General features: G+C 34.8%; 1 long non-coding RNA gene across 2 annotated transcripts in view; it reads right to left on the bottom strand.

Annotated features, from left to right (window-relative positions):
* Positions 1-7594: 7594 nt before the first annotated feature.
* LOC147581799 (uncharacterized) overlaps positions 7595-23715 on the bottom strand; it is a 106389-nt gene continuing 90268 nt past the window's right edge. Inside the window, exons 3-4 of one of the 2 annotated variants that reach the window (XR_015250282.1) lie at positions 22851-22994; positions 7595-10128 (exon numbers count right to left, since the gene is read on the bottom strand). This is a non-coding gene — a long non-coding RNA (uncharacterized LOC147581799). The remainder of the gene's footprint in view (positions 10129-22850; positions 22995-23715) is intronic. The other variant, XR_015250281.1, reaches the window with a different exon arrangement.

Raw genomic sequence — 23715 nt, 5'->3', positions numbered from 1 at the left:
TCAGAAAGAATGCTAAATCCACACAAAAGAGAGGGAGATAGGGAAGGTGAAGGAGAGAGAACAAATAGCCCAGCAATGAGCATTATATTCTATATTTTAGCACTATGTTAAGTGTATTTTCTAATTTTTCCTTCATCCTTGTTTCTCTCACTTAATCATAGGACATACAAGGAGATGGACCTGTATTCCTCTAACAAGTGGGGATGATTTTTACCCACTTTTATAATATGAGGTTTATTCAAGTTGGTATTTTTCTGTCAACTTACAGCTAAAGGAATACTGTTTTTTTTCTTTTTAATGTTTACTTATTTTTGAGAGAGAGAGAGAGAGAGAGAGATAGAGAGAGAGAGAATACGTGTGCAAGAGGGGGAGGGACAGAGAGAGAGACAGAGGATCTTAGGAGGCTCTGCGAGGAGCCTGTGCAGGGCTTGAACTTACGAACTGTGAGATCATGACCTGAGCTGAACGAAATCAGACGCTCAACCAACTGAGCCACCCACGTGTCCCAAGGATTACTGTCTTAGACATAGTCACCATACCTTAAAATTTTAAACATTCTATAATTTTCTTGAAGATCTCAGTGCTCTCTACAACTTACAGAGGTCTTTTAAAAATACATATGATTTTGGGGTGCCTGGGTGGTTCCGTTGGTTAAGCATCAGACTTCGGCCCAGGTCATGAACTTGCGGTTCCTGAGTTGGAGCCCCACCTGGGGCTCTGTGCTGACAGCTCAGAGCCTGGAGCCTGCTTCAAATTCTGTGAACCCCTCTCTCTCTGCCCTCCCCCAGTGTGTGTGTGTCTCTCTCTCTCAAAAATAAAGATTAAAATTTTTTAAAAATTATACATGATTTCAGCAAGTTATTACCTCAACAAGCATCATTCTGTATAAAAAGATTTTTAACATCTTTGTTTAAATAAAGTTCTCTATTTTACTTATGTGAAAATGAGTGATTCAGAAGACCTGTTCTAAATTACAGTGAGGCAGTAGGATGCAGTTTGAGGATAACTTTTAATATAGGCTTTCAAAAGAAATAACATGTTTTCTGTTTAAATTAAAACAGTCTAAGCTCTACTAAATTTTTCATCTGATGTTTGGGATGTTATATTGTTGTTTATCTATTTTAAAGGATAAGGGCTCTTGAAAGAATGAGAACTGTTGCCTTTTAGATGATGTTATATGTGCCAAAGTAATTTCATCAATGTGTCTTTCTTCTGCATTTTCTTCCCAAAACTATCCCTGATGGTGAAAGAGACAAACACATTTAAGTGGAATATAGCGTGCAAAGGAGAAAAACCTCATTCTCTCGTGTAGTCACATGAAGCTTTAAGGAAGAGACAAATGGCTGGGTGGGATTACAAGAGCTTTCCTCTAAGTACAGATGTCTTTGTTCATTTTGCTTGGCAACAGAAGACTTCTGAGGAATGATGGAGACTTTCTGGATAGTGTCTCTTTAATTCACATCCAGCCCACATCTCTGCTGTAATTTCTCCGTGGTACTTTGTAACTAAGGGAACAAGTGCAACTCTTAATCTTGCTTTCAGTACAATATCACTGCAAATGGGTGAAGCCTCTGTCTGCCTTGCATAGTAATTGACAGTCATTTTCTCAATAATAAATGATCTGTGCTTAGACTACATATTTAGATTTCAATTTACTTTATGCACAGTTTTCACAGAGTCCATCCATTGGAATGACAAGTTCCATCTATACACTGTTATTTTATTTAAACATGATGTGCTCCTCAGGTTGGAACTTAGTTATTTTCGTATTATCCACACAAAGATAATAAATCTTAATTTCAGCTCTAAGTCATAAATTGATGTCCATTGAATTTTCTATTTTAAATGCCATCTTACATTACTCCTAAGACAATCTCAAGAACATTGCCTCCTTGGTATTCTAGAATACCAATTTTGAAAAACTATCCAAGTGTTTATAGAGAAAATTTGACAACTATGGTAATAGAAACTGTCAACACTCCTAGAAGGATTTCTACTCATCTACTTTACCAAAAGGAAAATAAGTTTAGACTTGGAAGCAATAAAAACTTAGGAAGTTTGCTGTTATTTTAAATTTTAAAAATGTCATGAAGATCAACAATTAATTTAATTTTCCCTTATTTTGCTACTATGGGGATGAAAGCGTTTTTAAACTTTTCTATCCTTTCCTTTCCTGAATAATCTCATATATCTGATTAAATTGAAAACATATTTGATTATTTATATTCATTTATGAACTTCATATAAAGCATCATTACATCTTTTCTGTTAAACTCATATTACTATTAACCATATGACTAAAAGTATATTTTTATTTCCCTTGAAGTATTAATTATTATAACAACTTAGACAGGGATAAATATTCCTTTTATATACACCACTCATGGTTTAAAGATACATAGACTTTGCTATGCTACAGAAATAAGTCATGAGGACACGTGTAATTGTAGTGACTTACTTTCTTGATTTCTCCAAGGAGTAACAGTTAGATTTTGACAATTCTAGCATTTTTCCATATAAGCACATTTGATTTATGCATTAAATGTCTATTTAGCCTCCATATTTTATGATTTTGTCATAGTTAACTTCCTGGCTAAATTCTTTGTTTTCAATATACTGAATATACTACATTCAGATATTTTACTTTTTTTTTTTCTTTCTGAACTTTCCTCATGGCTTTTTCTTTGGGAGAGGTGTGGTAAAGAACACTTCTCACCTCCAACTCCCATGTCTTCATGGTTAGTATAGTGCTATTTTCTCAAGCAATAGTTTCACTGAAAGTAATAGGTTTCTTCTTCTTGTGATTCAGTTCTGGGGCCTTGTCTAGACAATGGTATTAAATGTATCATTTTTGATAGACTGTTTTTAGTAATAATTTAAAAAAACATTAATATATATACATAAATAATGATAATTAAAATGTTTTCTTGTTTAAAAAATATAATCAGTTTCTGTTTTTATGTATAGCAATAGAGAGTTAAGAGTGTTATAAACAAAAACTAAGGGCATTAAAAGTGGAATATAACAGTGTTTATGTCATGAATGGGTATTTCTAGTGTTCAGAGAATTCATACAATTCAAATGACAAGAACGTGATCACTTATCTGTGCTCCAAAATTAATTTTTTCAGTTACCACTGGAACATCTCTACTAACATTTACAGTTTCTAAAACGGAACCCACACATGCAGACAAGCATGCACACTCAGAGAGGTACGTCCTGAGTGCACATATGAGTCATAATAATGAAACCTGGCCTTCGTGTTAAACAAGGTGGGAAAGGAATAGATGGCACCTTCCTTGGTGATTGCTCAGGCGGCAGGTCACTTCGGGAGAACAAAATCACCTAACTGCTAGAACACTTCTTGCCTAATGATGGCTGTCTTAAATGTCTGGCAGTTCTGTATCTCTCATTTCCTTCAGAATGAGAAGGGAGAAGAAATAATAACATGTTTCCAATGCAGCAAACTGACATCTAGCTACCTGTCAGATGTTCCAACTCAGCCTCTTTTCCACAGGAAGCACAATGTTGAGTTGGTTCTAACTTCCCCATGAGGATACTGACTTGACTTTGCCAGACAAATAGTTCAGCTTAGTAAGGCAGGCTCTTCCTGCATAGATAGAACGGAGACTCCTGATTTCCAGGTCCAACTACTCTTGAACCAAGTGGCTTATACATATGGTTTTAGTTTTCTTTTGAGGATGTAAATCTTAAGCCAAGAGTCATTGCCTGGCAAATGCCAGAATTTGGATTCCAAATGTGACTCTCTGTTATTAATATTTGTAACAGTGGCACAGGTTAATGAGTATCCAAGAAACTAAAACCACTTATTAAAAGTGAAACCGACAGCACATTCATTTTGTAATTGAATAGCTAATGCAGCATATTGTGTGAGAGAGAGAGGATTTGGAAAGAGTCCTTCTTAAATACTGAAGTGGACTGGCAAGCCAATAACAAATATTGTATCACAGTAAGGTAACATTTAGTTTATTTGCAATGAAAGCAAATTTTACTTACTGTACAAAATAATTTTGGCCTTATTTCTCACTGTCAAGTAGTTCTGATTTAGCATGTCTTTTCCACCTGTACACTTCTGAAGGTGTCCATTCATCAAAAGAAGGTGGACACAATTTACATAACAAATGAATTGGAGACAAAGCAGTAGCTGATTGAACACATCATGTGCCTTATTAGTAGCTATGTTTAACCTATGTAGTTATGTTTAATTTGCTATAACTTGGTAAATTGTGTGGGTTCACTACTACATTGACACTTCAGAAAAATTAAGAAGTGAAAGGAAATTAAACATATATGATAGAATTAGAAAGAATAACAATATTATGATTTCAGAGGCATTGAAACAGGTATGTCAACTTCATGTCAGGAGGTTGAGATACATGCATGTATCACCTGGTTATTATCACTGATGCAGAATTAAGCGGTCACACATTTTGGGGGGTTTTCAATATAATTTTTATTTTTTCATTTGTGGTTACTATTATAGGGTAGAACTCCTCTACCCATGACTTTTGAGCCCACTTTCTTCCATTTCTTCCAGAATGTAGCTCCATCATTTATGTCTTCTTTCACTCAAATCATCAATTCAAATTCATCCACTGAATTTTACTCTCATGATACAAATGTGTTTTATTTTCTCTATCCTAAAACCAAAAACATCTGCATTGGCAAGGCAATCCTGAACCCCTTACCCCTAGTTACTCTGCTCCTTCTAAACTGCTAACTTACAAAAGTGTCTTATAAAAGTAACATATCATAAGAGATATATTACTTTTTCACTACCCACTTAACTTTAAAAAATAAATGATGATTTTATCTAAGTGATGCATGTCTTAAAATCAAATGATACTAAGATAATAATAATAATTATTATTATAATAACAAAATCCACTAGCCAGACTACTTCAAGTCCCAGCTTACTGAGGCAAACTGCCACAGATGTGAACTCATTTAAATTATTGACTGGCTTATTCTGGTATTCACCAGCAAGTTGCTCAATAATATGTATATATCATTATTATTGATACGTCTCTCATAAATGACCTATTTATTTACTATTGTGTTCTGAGGATACAGTTATCTAATCCTGCCCAACCCACCAGCGGTTCACCTTCCATTATTGTCTCAATATATTAGAAGGAACTGCAAAATCCTTCTCACTACAGTTGAAGAAATCAAATAATCTATTTGTTTCCTAATCCTTCTTCTGAAGTAACTCCAATCTGTACTGGATGACTGCTAGCCAACTGCGTAGCTATAGATCTAGAATATCGCTTTACCCCATCCGCCTTCTGTCCTCCACCCCTCTCCGGTGTTGCATTCCCAGTTTCCAGAGTCTTATGTTTTGACCATTTATAACTTATTCTTTCTTTTGCAGGCTACTTATCCTGCAGTAGTTTTTTGAAGAACTCTCCTGCAAAATAAGATATCTGTGAGGTCTTGCATGCAAGAAATAGATTTTAATTGTCGTCTTGACCCTGCTGGACACTTGGATATAAAGTTTCAGATCAGTAATCAATACTTCTCAGTCTCTGAAGGCATGAACTACCATATACTGTGTCTCAGTGATACTCTTGAATAGTATAGTAACAATCTTATTTCTGCTCTGTGATATGTGGACTCCTTTGTTTTTTGTTTGTTTCGGGGTTTTGTTTGTTTGTTTTTTTTTTTTTTTTTTGGTTGTTTTTGCTTTGTTTTGTTTTTCTTCTTTGCTACTTTTAGGATAAAAAAAGTTCTCTTTGTTCTCAAATTTTAGAACAGATAGAATCATTTTATCTTCATTTGTGATGATAAGCAGTTGTTGGGATCTTTTTGTCTGGACACACATCTTCATTATTTGGAAATATTTCTTTTTTATAATCTTCTTCCACTTGTTTTTTCCTATTCACTTTTACTAAAATACACATTACTTGAAAACTGGACACCGTACTATAATATCCCATTTTACTTTTCTATTTTCTATCTCTGCCTTTTTTCCTATTTTCTGGGAGATAATCTCAACATTATTATAAGCTTTCATGAAATGTCTAGTGATCTTTGGCTATCGAATCATGATTTAAAGTGAGATACTAAAAAGCTTATTGAGACTCTACATATGTGTTTGATGAGGGTGCTTTTGAATGAAGGACTTCAGAATAAAGTTCTACCATGGAATCTCAAATTGCTTATGTCTGTAGTTTTGTTGTGATTAATGTTTGTTTGCTTGAATCTTGTTTGAATCTTTTTAGGCTAATTTCTTCAGAGATGAATTTTCAAATCTCTCGCCTGGTGCTACACACCTGGCTGTTTTCATACTGGTAACTGATGGGAGCAACAGGATGGGAACTGTAAAGTTTAATCTTGCATAATTAATTAGTTACAATCATAATTATTTAAGAATTTGGTGAATCTATATTTTTATTTTTTAAAGATCATCTCAGAACCTTTAAAATATGTGTATACCTACACACAAACATATTCATATATAAAAATATAGAGGGACAGTTGAAGAAACATTGCTCTAGAAAGAACAGCACCATTCCTTGTAGTATGAATAGATAGTGTATTCATGGATACTAAAAATTGTAAATGGGTTTTATAAAATTGTACCTGTACCGGTTTTTCAGAGATGAAAAGTGTAATCAAACCATTAAGTAAACTACTTTCATATCATAAAGGGAAAAAAAGTTCCCATTAAATATATTTCACAAAAATCCTATGTGCTTCCTAGCCCTTTTTTGTACTCAGTGCTCTGACGTACCAGGACAGTTGAGTATTTCCCTATTCAGCCTAAATTTTCCTGCTAGGTTCTCGGAGTAATTTTCAGCATACTCCCGTCCCCTCAGGTTTTTCTCAGACAGTCCTTGCTTAATACAAATACATTTGGCAGTAACCAAGCAGGAGGTTTCACAGCAAGATCACTGGCTGTAGGCAGATGCCTGGCCAAAAGCGTGCAGGTGGTCCAGTGCTGCCCACACTCCAGACATCCCTGCCAGCACCCCACTGTAAAACTTCATCATCATCCAGTGACCCCGGCCCCTCACTCTTCAGTGGGGTCTGATTGTTAGGCTTGGTGGGGTTCCTTCTGTGTTTAACCTATTTTTTTCTTTACTCTCCATCTGCCCTAGAGGTAATGGCTGTTGATGACATTTATTGTTTTCTTATTCCTTAGAGTTTTCTTTACTTCTTTGCATCGCAATTCCCTTTTACTAGTTAATTTTCACCTTAAGCTTTTGTTGTTTTTCATTTTGTTGTGTTTTCTGACCCCTGCCTGGACACTAATACAAAATGGAATACAGTTGGGGCGCCTGGGTGGCTCAGTCGGTTAAGCAACCGACTTCTGCTCAGGTCATGATCTCATGGTTAGTGGGTTTGAGCCTCACATTGGGCTCTGTGCTGACAGCTCAGACCCTGGAGCCTGCTTCAGGTTCTGTGTCTCCCTCTCTCTCTGCGCATCCCTGGCTCACACTCTGTCTCTCTCTCTCCCTCTCAAAAATAAACATTAAAAAAAAAAAAAAACAACAAACAACAAAATGGAATACAATTACTCAAAAATGAAGATTTCTCCCCTGCTTTCATTTCTAGTCAAGTGTTTAAACAACAATTTTATCAGTGAGATCCATTCATTGGCTCTAACAGCAAAAATTATTACCTGGCCTTATAAGAAGAACTGTGGATTTAACAATCTATAAGGAATACCTTCTATCATCGCCACAACCTGCTCAGTAATGTCTTCTGTAATGTCATTTACTAAGGATTGGTAAGTACTGTCCCTGTCACCAATATTTCAGACAATTGCAAGTCTGTTTCCAATATGTGTTTGTTTATTTTTTTCTAAATGTGTTTTAATGTCATTGAAAAACAATAATGAATACAAGATGGATGGGAGGTATGCCTTTCCCTTAAGTGATGACACCAGGATTGGGAAAACGGAAGCATCAAATCTTCTGGACCACCTTGATGCTGAGATGCAGACCAATTTGGGTACCATAAGCACAGGGATTTTTGCTATGACAGAATATATGCATCCCATGTAGACCTTGCATTTTGCAAAATCTTAAAATCCTCAGGGCTAATTAGAGAAATAAGGTTGAGCTGGTGCACTTGAAACTAGTGTAATTCTATAACAGGAATGCACACATGCGACAACAAAATCCTTGGGACATTGAGAAGTAACTTCATTAGTGAAGGCAGGCAGCTCATCATGGCTCTAGACTTTCCTGTAGTGCTAGTAAGATTACACCCCCAAAAATGAAAATAAAGTGAAAATACTGGCTTGTTGACCCTATGATAAGGCAGATGGACCTGGACCTCTAAGCATTAGGGGGAGGTAAAACATGCCAGGAACCTAGAACTGTATAAGGCTCAGGATTTACATCTTCATGAAAGAACAATCTGCAAGTATTTCCTTTATCATTAAAACAACAACAAAAATGTAAAGCCAGTAGCATTTTTCCCTGGGCAATATCCATGCTTGTTCCTTTCTTGCTGAAGATTATAATTCTATTAATGATATTCTGGCTGCCTTTACTGCAGAAAATAGTTCATACTCCAACATATGTCGATTATAGTGTACATAACTTTCCTGTTTTCCAATCACTGTTTTAGAAACATGCATTGTAGCAGAATGCAATGCATATGAAAGTTGAATATCTAAAAATTTATCTCCTTAAAATTCTTTGCTCAGTTACCTTTAATGTGTTCGTGTTACTCCTACAGATAAGCTTATCTCAGCTGGAAGTCTGATGGCTTATACCATTGATCACTTACCTTTTTCTGTACTCTGATGGAAGACTCATGGTAAAAATGTAAACTCAAAGTATGATATACAAAGCAGTGTGCTCTTTTACTTATGGGTAGTACAAATTATGTTGCTAGCCATGTTTGTCTTTAATTGCCAGAAAGATAAAAGCAAAATTAAATTTCAATATTAATTTTTATAAATGTTGTATCCCATGTATCTTATCCAATCTGTCATGATGAATGAGTGAATAAAAGATTCTACAGATTACACGTCCTTCCTGTATATTTTGTTTTCAACTAGAATTCCAGACTTCTAGAGCAGAATATCTATAACATAGAAAAATAAAGATAGGAATTATTTTTCCAAATTAGGAAATAAATTGGTATATGCATTATTTCTAAGAGAAAGTGTTTGAGATAATAGTTACTTTATTTAAATATATTTTAGTTACTTTCAAAATAACAGACAAGGGACTATCTGAAGACCTGTTATTTTATAATTTTTGACGATCTGTAGAATGTACCAGAATGACCTAATTATGTCTGGGATTAAAGAATTCTACGTTCATCAATAAAATTCACTCTCTATTAAAATAATAACACCGACAAGTTGGTTAAAGTTGGTATTTGCAAATAAAATGCCATTAGGCAACTGTGATTCCAGGATTGCAACATATGTTACTAATCAGGTCTTTTAGAAACATTTTAATCTTTGGAGAATTATTTTTTTTAATATGATATAATATCAATGGGGAGCTTGTCAAATTATCCTTTATTGAAATATTTTCCTTTATAGTTCTTAACTACCTGGGCATTCTACTGCACCACTACTGATGTCATCTATGATGTCATGTGGGTGGCAGCCATCAATATTGGAGCCCACAGACTGGGAAGTCCCCAGGATCTCTTTAATGGTTCCCTCCTCTGGCTAAAGATTGGTGCCACATTTGATTGGGCAATGTTGACAATCTCATCAAAAGTGATACTTCCACTGTGCTTAATGTTTTTCTGCTTCTTTCTGTCTCTTGGTGGTTCCTTAAAGGCTTTGATCAGGGCAGAAGCAGAAGCAGATCCACTTCAATCTGGATCTGCCTGCTCTGAATGGTTAGTTTCACTGTAATTGTCAGACCCTTCTAATCACCGTTTGCCTTGGTAAAGTCATCACCAACCTTTTTTGGAACAGACTCAGGGGGTTGATCTTCTGGGCCAGGGCAGACACGCACCAACTTCCCCAACGGGGAACCTCAGGTACAGGACTTTGATCTCATTGGGGTCAAACTTAGGTGACATGGTAGAGGCGGATGGTGTTGCATGATTCTGGAGGACTAAAGAGAGCTGCACCTGGGTCTCCTCTGAATTGAAAGCCAAAGGACTCAGTATCAGTAGTTTCTGAAAGAAAGCAAGTGAATTCTGATAAACAGTTGATATCTACAAACATTGATTTTATCACTAGTACAAAACATAGCTATACAAAAATGACATTTGCGGGGCGCCTGGGTGGCTCAGTTGGTTAAGTGTCCGACTTCAGCTCAGGACACGATCTTGGAGTCCGTGGGTTTGAGCCCCGCGTTGGGCTCTGGGCTAATGGCTCAGAGCCTGGAGCCTGTTTCGGATTCTGTGTCTCCCTCTGTCTCTGCCCCTCCCCCGTTCATGCTCTGTCTCTCTCTGTCTCAAAAATAAACGTTAAAAAAATTTTTTTAAATGACATTTGCAAGATATATATGTTCTATTAAATATATAATAAAACCTCTTACTGAACAAACTCTTGCATGTAACTAGAAGAGGTCATATCAGAGGTAAGAGAGTAATGATAAATCAGGAAGTACATTATTGAATTCAAATTTCAGCTCCATTCATTCCTAGGACAAGTTATATATGAGATTCAATTTTCTTATCTGCAAATGAGGATAGTAATAATACCTACCTCCTGTGGTTGTTGTGAAGATTAAATGAGTACATACAGTGCCTGACATATGGTAAAAACTTCATTAAGTGTTAGTTAATGTTATTGCCATTATTTTTAATAGAATTAAGATTTTTTTGATATTACAATAGAGGGAGTCCATGAGGGTGATAGCTCTTAACTTTTGTAGTTATATTGAGTACTAGAAATGAGTCTTAGTTTAGTGATACATGATAATTCTACTATTTCCACAGAAAACTCCAATTTTAACTATACAACTTTGATTGTATCCTTCCATTATGAAACACAAATATTTCTATTTAAATACTATAGAAAAGAAACAAGGCATAAAATATTTTATCTGTATACCAAATTTATTAGTGATCCCAGAGGGAGTGTTTCCTGGGTTCCCAGGCTAAGACTAGACTGGTCAATTCAAACCAAAAATAAAGCCCCTTCCTCACTTTTTAATTGGATTGTTGCTATTGAGTTATAGGAGTTTTTTTTTTTTTTATCTAATTTTGATAGTAATCTTTTATCAGATGTATAATTTGCAAATATTTCCTTCTACTCTGTGGGCTGCTCTTTTATTCTATTGATTGTGTTCTTTGATTCATAAGTTTTTAATTTTAATGTGGTGCAATTTATTTATGTTTGTTTTGTTGCTCATACTTTAGCATTACCAATGCTGTCATTTCCAAAACCAAATGCTATGAAGCTTTTCCTATTTTCTTCTAAGAGTTTTATAATTTTAGTTCTTGCATTGTAATCAATGAATTTCAGCTATTTTTTTTTAATGTGTTTAAGAGTCCAAGTTTATTTCTTGGCCTGTAGACATGCAGTTTTCCTACAATCATTTTTGAAAACATTGTCTTTTCATTGTTGGATGGTCTTTGCACCCTTGTCAAAAACCATTCACCCATATGTATGAGGGTTTATTTCTCAGCTGTCTATTCTGCTCTAGTGGTGTATATGTCTGTGTTTACGTCAGTAATACCACAACAATGTAGAAATCAAAACAGTGTAAATTTTGAAGTTAGAAAGTGTTAAGACTTCCAACTTTGTTCTTTGTCAAGACTTGTTTTGGTTATTTGAGGTCCCTTAAGATTCCATATGAATTTTTGAATGGATTTTTTTTCTACTTGCAACATTATTATGATTTGTAATGATTTTGTTAAATTAACATGTATTAAATAGAGCCCCAGGTGAAAGATCAACAAAGCTCAACAAAGACCTCAAGGGAAGGTGAAATAGAGAAGTTTATTATGCATAGGTACACAGCATGTCTTGAGGCCACTGCATGGGGAAGTAAAGGCAGGGTGCAGAGTGTGAGGGGTAGGACCTGGGGCATGTGTTTTTATTAGTGTTCACAGGGGGCAGTGTTTTTAGGGTTTCCTGGGCTAAGGCTGGATTGGTCAATTCAAACCCAAAATAATGGGGGGTTGGTAAAATAAGCAGGGGTCTTATTTAAAGGACACATAGGTAGAAAGGAGGTAAGGCAGAAGAGATTATAATCAGGGGTATTGGGGGAGACATATCAGGAATTTAAACTTTCTTGTGACTCTCCAGGATGTTATTGAGGGCATGCACTTGGGAGATGGGCTAGTGTTGATTCAACCAGCCAGTTAGCCCATAAAATGAATTCTGAGGAAGCAAAATCATGGAGTAGTTTAAACTCTCAACAGTATTTTGATAGGAATTTCATTGACTCTAGTTTTCAGCAAACAGATCTGTTACATCTTTGGTTAGGTTTACTCCTAGGTATTTTATGCTTCTTGGTGCAATTGTAAATGGGATCGATTTCTTGATTTCTCTTTCTGTTGCTTCATTTATTGGCCATTTGCAGCAACATGGATGGATGGAACTGGAGGGTATTATGCTAAGTGAAATAAGACAGTCAGAGAAAGACAGATGTCACATGTTTTCACTCATATGCAGAACTCGAGAAACTTAACAGAAGACCATGGAGGAAGAGGAGGGGGAAAATAGTTACAAATTGAGGGAGGGAGGCAAACCACAAGAGACTCTTAAATACAGAGAACAAACTGAGGGTTGATGGGGAATGAGGGAAAGGGGAAAATGGGTGATGGGCATTGAGCAGGGCATTTGTTGGGATGAGCACTGGGTGTTGTATGTAAGTGATGAATCACAGGAATCTATGCCCAAAATGAAGAGCACATTGTATACACTGTATGTTAGCCAATTTGACAATGAATTATACTAATAAAAAAATGAGTTGCATTGACTCTGCAGGCTCCTTTGTACAATATTGACATCTTAACAGTATTATCTTTAATCCATGAAAACAGGGTGTCTTTCAATTTATTTGTGTCATCTTTAGCCTCTTCCAGCTATATTATGTAGGTTTTAACATAAAATTCTTTTCATCTCCTTGGTTAGGTTGATTTCTAAGCAGTTATTCTTTTCAATGTTGTTGTAAATATTTTTTTTTTTTCTAATTTCCTTTTGGGATTTTTCACTAGTATATAAAATGGAAGTATGGTGTGTTTTATATCCTTTGACTGCTAAATTCATTTACTAGTTCTAACATTTTTTGTAGGATCTTTAAGATTTTCTACATATAAGATTATGTCATGTGCAAATAGAGAAAAATTTACTTCTTCTTTTCCAATTTAGCTGACTTTTATTTCTTTCTCTTACTTAATTGGTCTGTGGAGAACTTCTAGTATCATCTTGAAAAGAAGTGGTAAAAGTGGTGTTCCTTGTCTTGTGCCGGATCTTAAAGGAAAAGCTTTCAATCTCACCAATAGTAAACTATCAGCTAAGGGTTTTTCTTCTATGGACTATTATGTCATGGTATATTTCTTCGATTCCCGGTTTGTTGAGTGTTTTTAGCATGAAAGTGTGTTAACTAATGTGATTTTTAAGGACTTTATAACTGCAAATTGACCCTAAGGATGTTAAAAATGTTACGTCATTTCATTCTCTAGAAAAATTCCAAATAAAATTTGCTACATTTATTTATGGTGCAAATAGTAAGAAGAGATATGTTCTTAGACTATATATAGGCAAGGAATATGTAAAAATTGAAAAGTCAGAGAAAATTGAAAGTTGATTGGTAGGAATAGAAAGGTCAATTTCCTAGGTACTATATTAGTAATACAGATTTTATTATATGATCAGATATTTAATTCTCTTAACTGTATACATTCATATAATAGACTTTGTGTATTCTATATAAATTTTAAAAGGCCATACATAGCATCTATTAGCATGAAGCAAAATAGCTTGCATTTAATATTTTCCTTTTTAATATGTCTATATATTTTTAAATTTTTTTAATGTTTATTTATTTTGAGAGAGAGGCAGACACAGAGTGCGAGCAAGGGAGGGACAGAGAAAGAGAGAGACACAGAATCTGAAGCAGGCCCCAGGCTCTGAGCTATCAGCACAGAGACTGACGTGGGCTAGAACTCACGAGCCATGAGATCATGATCTGAGCTGAAGTAAGATGCTTACCCAACTGAGCTACCCAGGTGCCCCAATATGTCTATATTTTATAATAGCATTTAAAAATATAGTTCATAAATTAGTCTTATTATTTAGCAACTTTGGGTATCTTATTAGTTAAATTTACTTTGTAAGAAAAGGTATCTTGTAAGAAAAGTATTTTACTTTGTTGACTAAAATGTACATTTATTGATTAAAACTCATTAGAAACACATTGGATTTTTTTCCTACCAGTAATTGATATTATTAGTATTTCAAATAATATAAAATGTTGCTGTTGCTTCTAAAAATCATTAATAATTGAACAGTCTCTTTTTCTCTAATTACTGTAGTGACTGAAACACAGATTGTCAAATATATTGCTTAATAAAGAGTAAATGACAATGTTCTTCAAATATAGCTTCTCGTAGCACTAGCAATATCTAAAGATTTAGAATTTTTATACTTAAATGATATTTTCCTCTGATGAAATTAATCGTATTCAATTAGTAAAGAAAATATGTATGTATAGGTTGAGGTAGAGTTGTATGGAGGAAACACAAGATCATGGTAGATATGATCCTGATAAACACTTTTGATAGCTTGGGTGATGGAAATTTATTCAGCAATAATTAAAATAACAAAAGTTAAACACCAACATAAATTTAGGCTATTTCAAAATAATATTATAATACATGTTACTTCTAGAATTATTTTATATTTTTTTAATCTTTATTTTCAAATGTAAAAATAATTTAATTTTTATGAAATATAAAATTACTGTCACTAGGCACTGGTTGAAATGTTTCCATCAGTTAAATTGTAGCATTTGGGTGAGCTTTCTATTAGCCTGTACTTGTGTCTTAAATATTGACAGGAATTAATTAGTTACATTTGGAGATTTTTCCTTTCTCAAGAAAGGAAGGGAGACCTTTACTGTATATTAAAAAGCAACTAAAATGACAGATGCTATGATAGACACAACATAAGATAAAGCAAATGCTAGATGATTTAGGTTGGTAATTGACAAATATGTGGTACTGTTTAACACTTTTGAAGGAAAATCCTAAAGAAAGAGGATTAAGCATACAAGTTATATTTTAAATTAATCACTATTAATTTTGTACTGCTATTGACCAATTTAACTGATTCCTTTGCTTTTTACTCTACCCTTCTTGACAACTACTTCACCCATTCTGTCTCTTCAAACTTGTACTCTTTTCTCTGTGCACCTGCTTTCTTTTTGTTTTTAATAATTTTTTTTAACGTTTATTTATATTTGAGAGACAAAGCATGAGTGGTGGTGGGGCAGAGAGAGAGGGAGACACAGAATCCGAAGCAGGGTCTGGGTTCTGAGCTGTCAACACACAGCCTGACGTGTGGCTCAAACCCAGCAACCATGACGTCATGACCTAAGCGGAAGTCGAATGCTTAACCAACTGAGCCACTAGGGTGCACCAACACCCCCCTTTTTTAAAATCTTAAGTAGACTCCATACCTAGTGCAGAGCCCATTGTGGGGCTTGAACAAGACCCTGATATCTACACTTGAGCTGACATCAGAAGTCAGATGCATAACTGACTAGGCCACCCAGGCACCTCTCTCTGTGCACCTTCTTAAGTTACACTGTTGCTCCTACTTCACTGAGGAAATGGAGTAAGTTACAAGGGAACTCCACATGTTCTAAGCACTCAATGACTCACCTACTAGTTTCCAGAACTTCATTTTCTGCTTCCAGATCTGCTACAATATGTTAACTGTTTATGTTACTATCTCAGTCAGGTCCTTTCAAAGATATATATCAATTCATTATTTTTATTTTACTGAGGGTCATCAGCCTCACAAATCTCCCATTACTGTTCTACATCATTTATTTTCCTCTACTGAATCATTTCATTATTAGCACATAAATACATGTTGGTTCCACCGTTTTAATAATAATCATTTACCTGATTTCATTTATCTTCTAGATACCACTCCGCTCCCCACTCCATTAAAAATCCTTGAAAGAACTGGCTCTACCTTATGTCTCCAATACTTCTTTTTACATTCTCTGGTCTAATCCACCTTTATCCACATGGCTTCACCCAAACTGTTATTGTCACGGTCATCAAAGACCATTATATGTCACATAAATTCACCCCACTCATTTTACACACTTTTCCCATTTTATTCCAGCACCCCACACTGTTTTCCCATCTCATCTTTTCAATTTCTCCCCAACCTGTTATGATTGGAAAATTCCAAGATTTAGTATTCATTCCTTTATTCATCTCTTTCTTTACCCTCTCCTCTGGGGATTTCATCCTGCCTCTTGTGTTTAAATATCATCTATATATTGAGTTCCCCAAACTTGTGTCTTTAAGCCCTAGCCTATGACCTGACTTCTGAAATTTTATATCACAAAACATACTTAGCATAGAAACATGGGGGTACAATTAACATCTCAAAATTAACATGTATAAAGCTGAATTTCTTATGTTATTCCATCCTGACCTCATCCTCACCCAGTCTTCAGTTTACCCCTTCATAATCAATGCTAACTTCACCCTTCCTTCCAGTTGTTCAGTTGAAAAGCTTGAAATCATTTGCTATCCCCCAACACATAAATTGTTTCCTTTTTTAAAAAAATATTTTTAAGTAATCTGTACACCCAGTGTGAGACTTGAACTCACAGCCCCAACATGAAGAGTCTCATGCTCCATGGCCTGAGCCAGCCAGGCACCCCTATATGAATTGTTTTCAAGGTCACAGTTCAATCACCTTAACTGTGATACCTCACTCTATGCCATATGGATTTACATCAGTAGCTTTTTAACTGATGTTTCAGATTCCATCTTATTCTTCATACCCCTAACAAGAATTATTCTTATAACATGCGAATCATTCCACATCTGTTCCAAATTCCCCCATGGTTTCCCATTTTCTTCAGGACAAAGGCCAAATCCACATGGTTGAATACTACCTACCTCTAACTCATCTCTAACCTTATCTCCTTCCTCTCTTACAGATTCCCTCTGCTATAGCAATGTTGGGTTTTGCTGATTCTAGAACACACCAGGCATTAACCTGCCATATAATCTTTGTTCTGTCTGTTGCCTCCATCTGGAATGTTCTTCCTCCATATAACTTTCTCCAATTTCACCTCCTTGATATTTCTACTCAGATACCACTCAAATACCAGCTACCTTGGATTTTAATGTCCCCAACTCATTTGATGCTATTTACCCTAATTTTTCCATGACATTTATAACCTTATACTCTGTTATATAACAAATGATTTCATATTTATAATATACTGTATTATTTATTATACTATTTTCATTCTCTGCCTTTCCAGAATGTTGAATGCAGAGATCGTTTGAAGTTCTTTTCACTAGTAGATTCTAAGTGCACAGAAGAGTGCTTACACATTCATAAATAATTACTGGATGTATGAATAAGTAAATAACTGAACTTACATAATATGGAAATGTATTCACCTGCTACATCATAAGGCATATACAAACATGTATATAAAAAGAATAAGATTAAAAAATAAGTACCTGCATTAGACACCTTAACTTCATCATAAAACACAATGGGCCATTGTGAATGCTTGTGGGCATTGTTGTTATTGTTGAGGTAATATTTATAAAGAAAGGAAAATAGATTAAAATTTCTACTTTTTGATTTTAAATATTTTCATATGCAGTGCCAAATTAAACTGAGCTTGGTTTACTTATATTTAATTGTTTTGGGGTTTTGAATGATAAAATAAATGTATCATTAAGAAATATTAAGGGCGCCTGGGTGGCGCAGTCGGTTGAGCGTCCGACTTCAGCCAGGTCACGATCTCGCGGTCCGTGAGTTCGAGCCCCGCGTCGGGCTCTGGGCTGATGGCTCCGAGCCTGGAGCCTGTTTCCGATTCTGTGTCTCCCTCTCTCTCTGCCCCTCCCCCGTTCATGCTCTGTCTCTCTCTGTCCCAAAAAAATAAATAAACGTTGAAAAAAAAATTTAAAAAAAAAAAAGAAATATTAAGAAGTATGATATCAAGTAAAATGAGTTGTACTAGAGTATTAGATACTTAACGTAGTGCAAGAAATACACTAACTACATTCCAAATTTATTATGTGTGTCTTATTAATACTTTTATTATTAAAAATTAAAATCTTATTGATTGATGAATAAAATGCAGTGTAAATATTCTAGACTGAGCGAGATGGTGTGAGTTCTAATTATAATTCCACCACTACCTTACAGACACAGAATGGGGCAAAATATTTGTTTCCTGCACTTGAGATTTTTCATGTGTATAATTTGAAAGTTCAGTTAGAGGGCTAAGTTTCTTTCCAGCTCTGAAAATATACGACTTTGTCAGATAAAAAAGTAATTTTAAGTATTTTAAAATGCTTTTAGAGATGCAAGCTTTATTCTATGAGATGTCCAAGTGATATGTACTTTTTTATAATAGTTACCCAGATGTTTCTGCTTAAACTTTTAGATCTAATAGTCAATGGGTGAGAAAAAAAGAAAAGCATAAATTTTATGATTAAAATCACAACAGGCTTACAACAATTCAGGAGTTTCTTTTGATCTATAAATTTTTGAGTCATATTTTTATATTAAAATATGCTTTGTTGAAAATAATAAAAAGTATTTTTTGAAAAAAAGATTTTAATTTAATTTTCATGATAGTAAGATTTTAGGTTCAATTTTATCAAATTTTAGAAGTACTCTTGGGATATTTCACCTAAAGTCATATTTCTCTGCATTTTCTTTGAAGTTATTTTATAACATATTCTTCTGGTTTGGAGTCCCGTATTTACAGTTCTTAATTACTCAGGATCTTTCTCTTACAGGTTGCATGTTTTGTCTCACAACATAATTACATCATGTGAATTTCCTGTATCTCATATACTGTATTGCCAGCTGTCCTTAACAACACCAACCATGACACTTCTGTGTAAGCACATAAGAAAGGGCTTATTGTATATATGGAGACAGAATTTACATAGATACATTTCCTAAAACTTTATCGACAGGAATGTCAAATTCCAAGATGAAGAATAGTATTATGTGAAATATCTACAAGAGAAAAAGATTCCAACAGTATTTAGTGAATAAAATGTGACATATTACTGATAGCATTTAATGAAAGTAGTCTGAGTTTATATAAAGTAAATTCATATCTTAGGCAAAATAATGGGAAAGAGGCAAGAATTGGGTTTCTATGCCTAAAGTTTACATAATTTGGGGGTGTTTTTGGTTTGCTCACAGTTTGAGAAATATGGGCTAGGAACTCTAAATAATGAATAACTATTATCAACTACTGCTTTTATAATAAGATATTGAGGCAAGCACAGAAAGGGATATTTAATCAATCATTTTGGTTTTAATTTTCACAAGGCTGCATACTTTTAAAGGTTTCTAGTATCATTTATATCTTTTTTCACCCATCAGAGGAACACATGTCAAAACAATGAATAGAATATATTACCAATGTTTAGAATGTGGTACATACGGGAAATTGAACTAGACATGTTTTAGTCCTTATCTAAATTCTCTTAAAGTTAAATTCTCACAACAATGCAAGGTAGCTATCAGTCCCATTTCACAATGGGATGAAAGGAATTGCCTTTCAGGATGAAAGGAATTGCCTAAGCTCAAACAGTTGTAGAAATTTTTTCAGATATATACACTATTTCCAATGGGCATGTTCACAAGTATGGGTATGTATTCAAATTCAGGACTGCTTCACTGAAGGTACTACATATGAATTCTTAAATGTGTCTTAGAAAGTTGATACCAATAGATGATTATTAGCAAATCTTACAGTGTTCTGGTGACTAGCATCATGTCATTATCATGGATAAATTAATCCTTTTAGAAAAGACCCTTAACTACAGAGAGCAAACTGATGGTTACCTGAGGGGAGGGATGGAGGAACAGGTGATGGGGATTAAGGAGTGTGCTTGCTGTGATGAGCTTTGGTGTTGTATACAAACTGAATCACTATACTGTATGCTTGCAACTGATATACTGTAGGTTAACTAACTGGAATACAAACAAAAACTTTAAAAAAGAAAAGCATTTTTAGGGTCAACAAGTAACATAGAGCATGTTTAATACTTACTTTATATTATGTTTATTATAGAAGCAAAATCATTTTCCCAACAGAAGGTCTTACATTCTATACTGTTTTATATTTTTGTGATGTACTGAAATATTAACAGGGAAACAGTGCTGTTAAACAATACTCTACAAGTGCAGTGGGAAACATGACTTCATAAGAAGAAATTAGTTTTATAAGATTATTGTATACGTTTCCATATGATCTCTAATTTGATACATTTTTATTATATCCTAGAACATGTTGCCTGTGCTTACTGTAGATATAAAGTAATGCTGAATTCCACAACATCATAAAACAGCTTACAGTATAAGCAAAGACATCTGTTAATAGTACCATGAATACATATGAACTGTGGTGCTCAAATGGCTTTCTTAGCAAAGCATCTCCTACTAATTTATTTTTACAGCAAATGAAAGCCTCATTTTTCATGGTTTGGTAGTTGCATTCAAACATACCAATAATTTCAAATGCAATCACTTCTATACAGCCAATTTTATTTTTGAACAGAAAATGGAATTGTTAATGTTCTGTTGATGGGGAGACAGCTTCTCCAGCAGCAGCTGCCTCAATCTTTGCTTGATATTTTTAAATTGATTTTAAAATAATATTTTTAGCAAAATTTAGGAAGTTTGATTTTACATAAGAATTGGATATGATTTCCAAATATACAAAACTGAAAATTATAAACATTCTCTCTCAGAGCCTTGGAACTGGTCATTTATTTTCCTATATTTTTGGTAGCTGAAAGTATTTTTACATAGGAAAATGAAAATATTAAAGATTTTTATGATTAACATATGTCACAAGAAATTATCTATAAGTAAGAGGTATATGAAAACAATATCCTTTAGAGAACAGAATACAGATTCTGGGAAATTATATGACTGTGGAAAACTTTAACTTTTTCAAATAGGTTACTTCATATACCATTTGAAAAAATTTAATGTTTATTTATTTTTGACAGAGAGAGAGAAAGAGGCACACAGAGCATGAGCGGGGGAGGGGCAGAGAGAGAGGGAGACACAGAATCCGAAGCAGCTCCAGCCTCTGAGCTGTCAGCACAGAGCCCAACGCAGGGCTCGAACTCACAGACTGCGAGATCATGACGTGAGCTGAAGTCGGACACTCAACAGACTGAGCCACCCAGGCGCCCCCTTCATATACCACTTTTAAATCACATATTCCAAAGCAGGGATGAATATTTGATATGTATGTATTTTTATTTATTCCTGAGTCACAAGATATAAAATGATATAACCTTCACCCTAAATATATAACTCTTGACTTCCAGGTCAAATATTAGTGTTTGCCTAAAGAATTCTATATTGAAGTTTGGCAAAATTTTATAAACACGTTACAGCATCATGTTGTCTATAAATTGCAACAATAACAATATTATTTAATGACTCACTTAAGCATTTGTGTAAAAGAGTTTAATGCTTCTCAAAATGCTCCAAAATATAAACAAATGAAGTTTGATAGAAATTAAATGACACTACCAGCATTGTAAGAATCTATCATAAAACAATGATAGAGATAATAAAGTAATGACACATTTTGTCATGTAACAAACAGCATGGCATGCAACATAAATGAGGATGTGGGATAAACTTGCAAGTCTAGAAGACAATGACACGATTACTACTAATTATGGTAATATTTTTGTTTTAAATGTAATATTTTAAATGTAAATTATAATTTATAATTTCCACTTATAGGCTTCAAACATTTTTTCACTCTTCTATATACAGTAACATGTTTTTCTCACAACTTTACCAAGAAAATGCCATTATTATCTGCTGTTAATATATGAAGTTTCAGAAGGAAAACAAACCAGCCACACAACTAAAGAAAATGAAACCAGGATTTGTGTGCAACTTGACAGTCACTGCAGGCTATCATTTTAATTGTGAAACACAAAGAATCACACATAGTGATTTTTAAAAATCATTTTTTAACAAAGACCACGAGGACAGATGGTAAACAAAAAGCTGAGAATCTCTCTCTTGAACTGCTGATATCATGATCCCATGTCACTTTCAGAAGCATAGGCATTATAAGGCAGAGGGAGTGTGCCTGTGACACATGGGAGAATAAGGCCAAGGTAGACAGTGGCCTGCATCGTTGCCATATTGAACACAAGGGGTGGTTTATGATATGAAACACAAACCTAGACCAGCTAGGAACATCAGTGCTCCAGTGTCACCTAGGTTATCTATCTCTGCTCCTCTAATGCCAGCTCCCTTAGAAAATTACAAACCAGCAGCTACATCACCTTCCTCAACAGAGACACCAGAAACCCCGCCGAAGACACTGGGGGAAACAAGAAGAACTCCATCAGCTCAGCATTGTAGTCCAACAAATGGGAATGGCAGGGCGACTGAGTCCTTCAAATGGCCTTTGGCAAAACAATCAAACTCAAGTGTCTGGCACAAAATTCATGAATGATCTGCACTAAGGGACTCTATGCTGGAATCAGTATTTTGGTTGTGGTGCTGCTAACTTTTTGGTTATCATCATTACCAGAAAGTATTTCTACATCAGAAACAAGTGGCAGCAACTAGATATGGTTTCATTTCAGGCCCTCTAATTGGAGTTTTGCAAAGTGCATTTCATGTGTGCATCCAAGCAGCTGATACCTACTTTATTGAGGAGCATCTTTACATATTGGATGAAGACCCAGTGGCCATCTACTGCTTTATGCCCATGACTGCAGAAGACAGTGATCAGATGACACTGTGAAAGATTCTTTTAAGCTCCAGGGTCATTTTTCTCTGTCAGTTCTGCCTGGTGGAGAGACGGTAGCTCAACTCTATGTAGTATCAATGATATTGATAATACAGTCCTATTTTTTAACCCTAAAATGGACTCAATCTTTCTGGGCATTACAGAGCTCTATTCTAAATATCAATACTGTAAAGATGCATTTTTTTTTTTTTTAGACCCCATGAATCCTATATACTTTAAAAAGAATACTCATTGGGAAGACAGGAAATGGTTTCTATCCTGGTCTCCCATCAAGGAAAGAAGAATGATAAGTAAAAGCAACAAATCTGATTTGACAATTAAATACTTTCCTTGGAAGCATTTCATGATTATTTTTTCTCTTATAATTCTAAATGTAACATATCTTGGGTTTTAATTTATTAGAGATAATCATATCCATACCACCTTGATGTATAGTGATAATTCCAATAAGATGGTACTTCTGAGGAGTCTTTGAAAAGCAAAAACACTGCAGAAAGGCAAGGATTAAAAAAATGGGGGTGGGTGGGTGGCTTAGTAGGTTAAGCATCTGATTCTTGATTTCAGCTCTGGTTATGATTTTGCAATTTGTGAGTTCGAGCCCTGCAGTGGGCTTTGCACTGACAGTGTGGAATCTGTTTGGGAGTCTGTCTCTCTCTCCCTCTCTGTCTCTCTCTCTCCCCTCTCCACTCTCAAATAAACAAACAAACAAACAAATAAATAAACAACAAACTTAAAAAAATTCCCAGTATTTTTTAGTAAT

This window comes from Puma concolor, chromosome B1, assembly GCF_028749965.1.
Source record: "Puma concolor isolate L17-30 chromosome B1, mPumCon1.1.hap2, whole genome shotgun sequence".
Classification (NCBI taxonomy): domain Eukaryota; kingdom Metazoa; phylum Chordata; class Mammalia; order Carnivora; family Felidae; genus Puma; species Puma concolor.
Note: the sequence above shows the minus strand (reverse complement) of the source record. Positions and strands in the feature narration are given on the sequence as shown.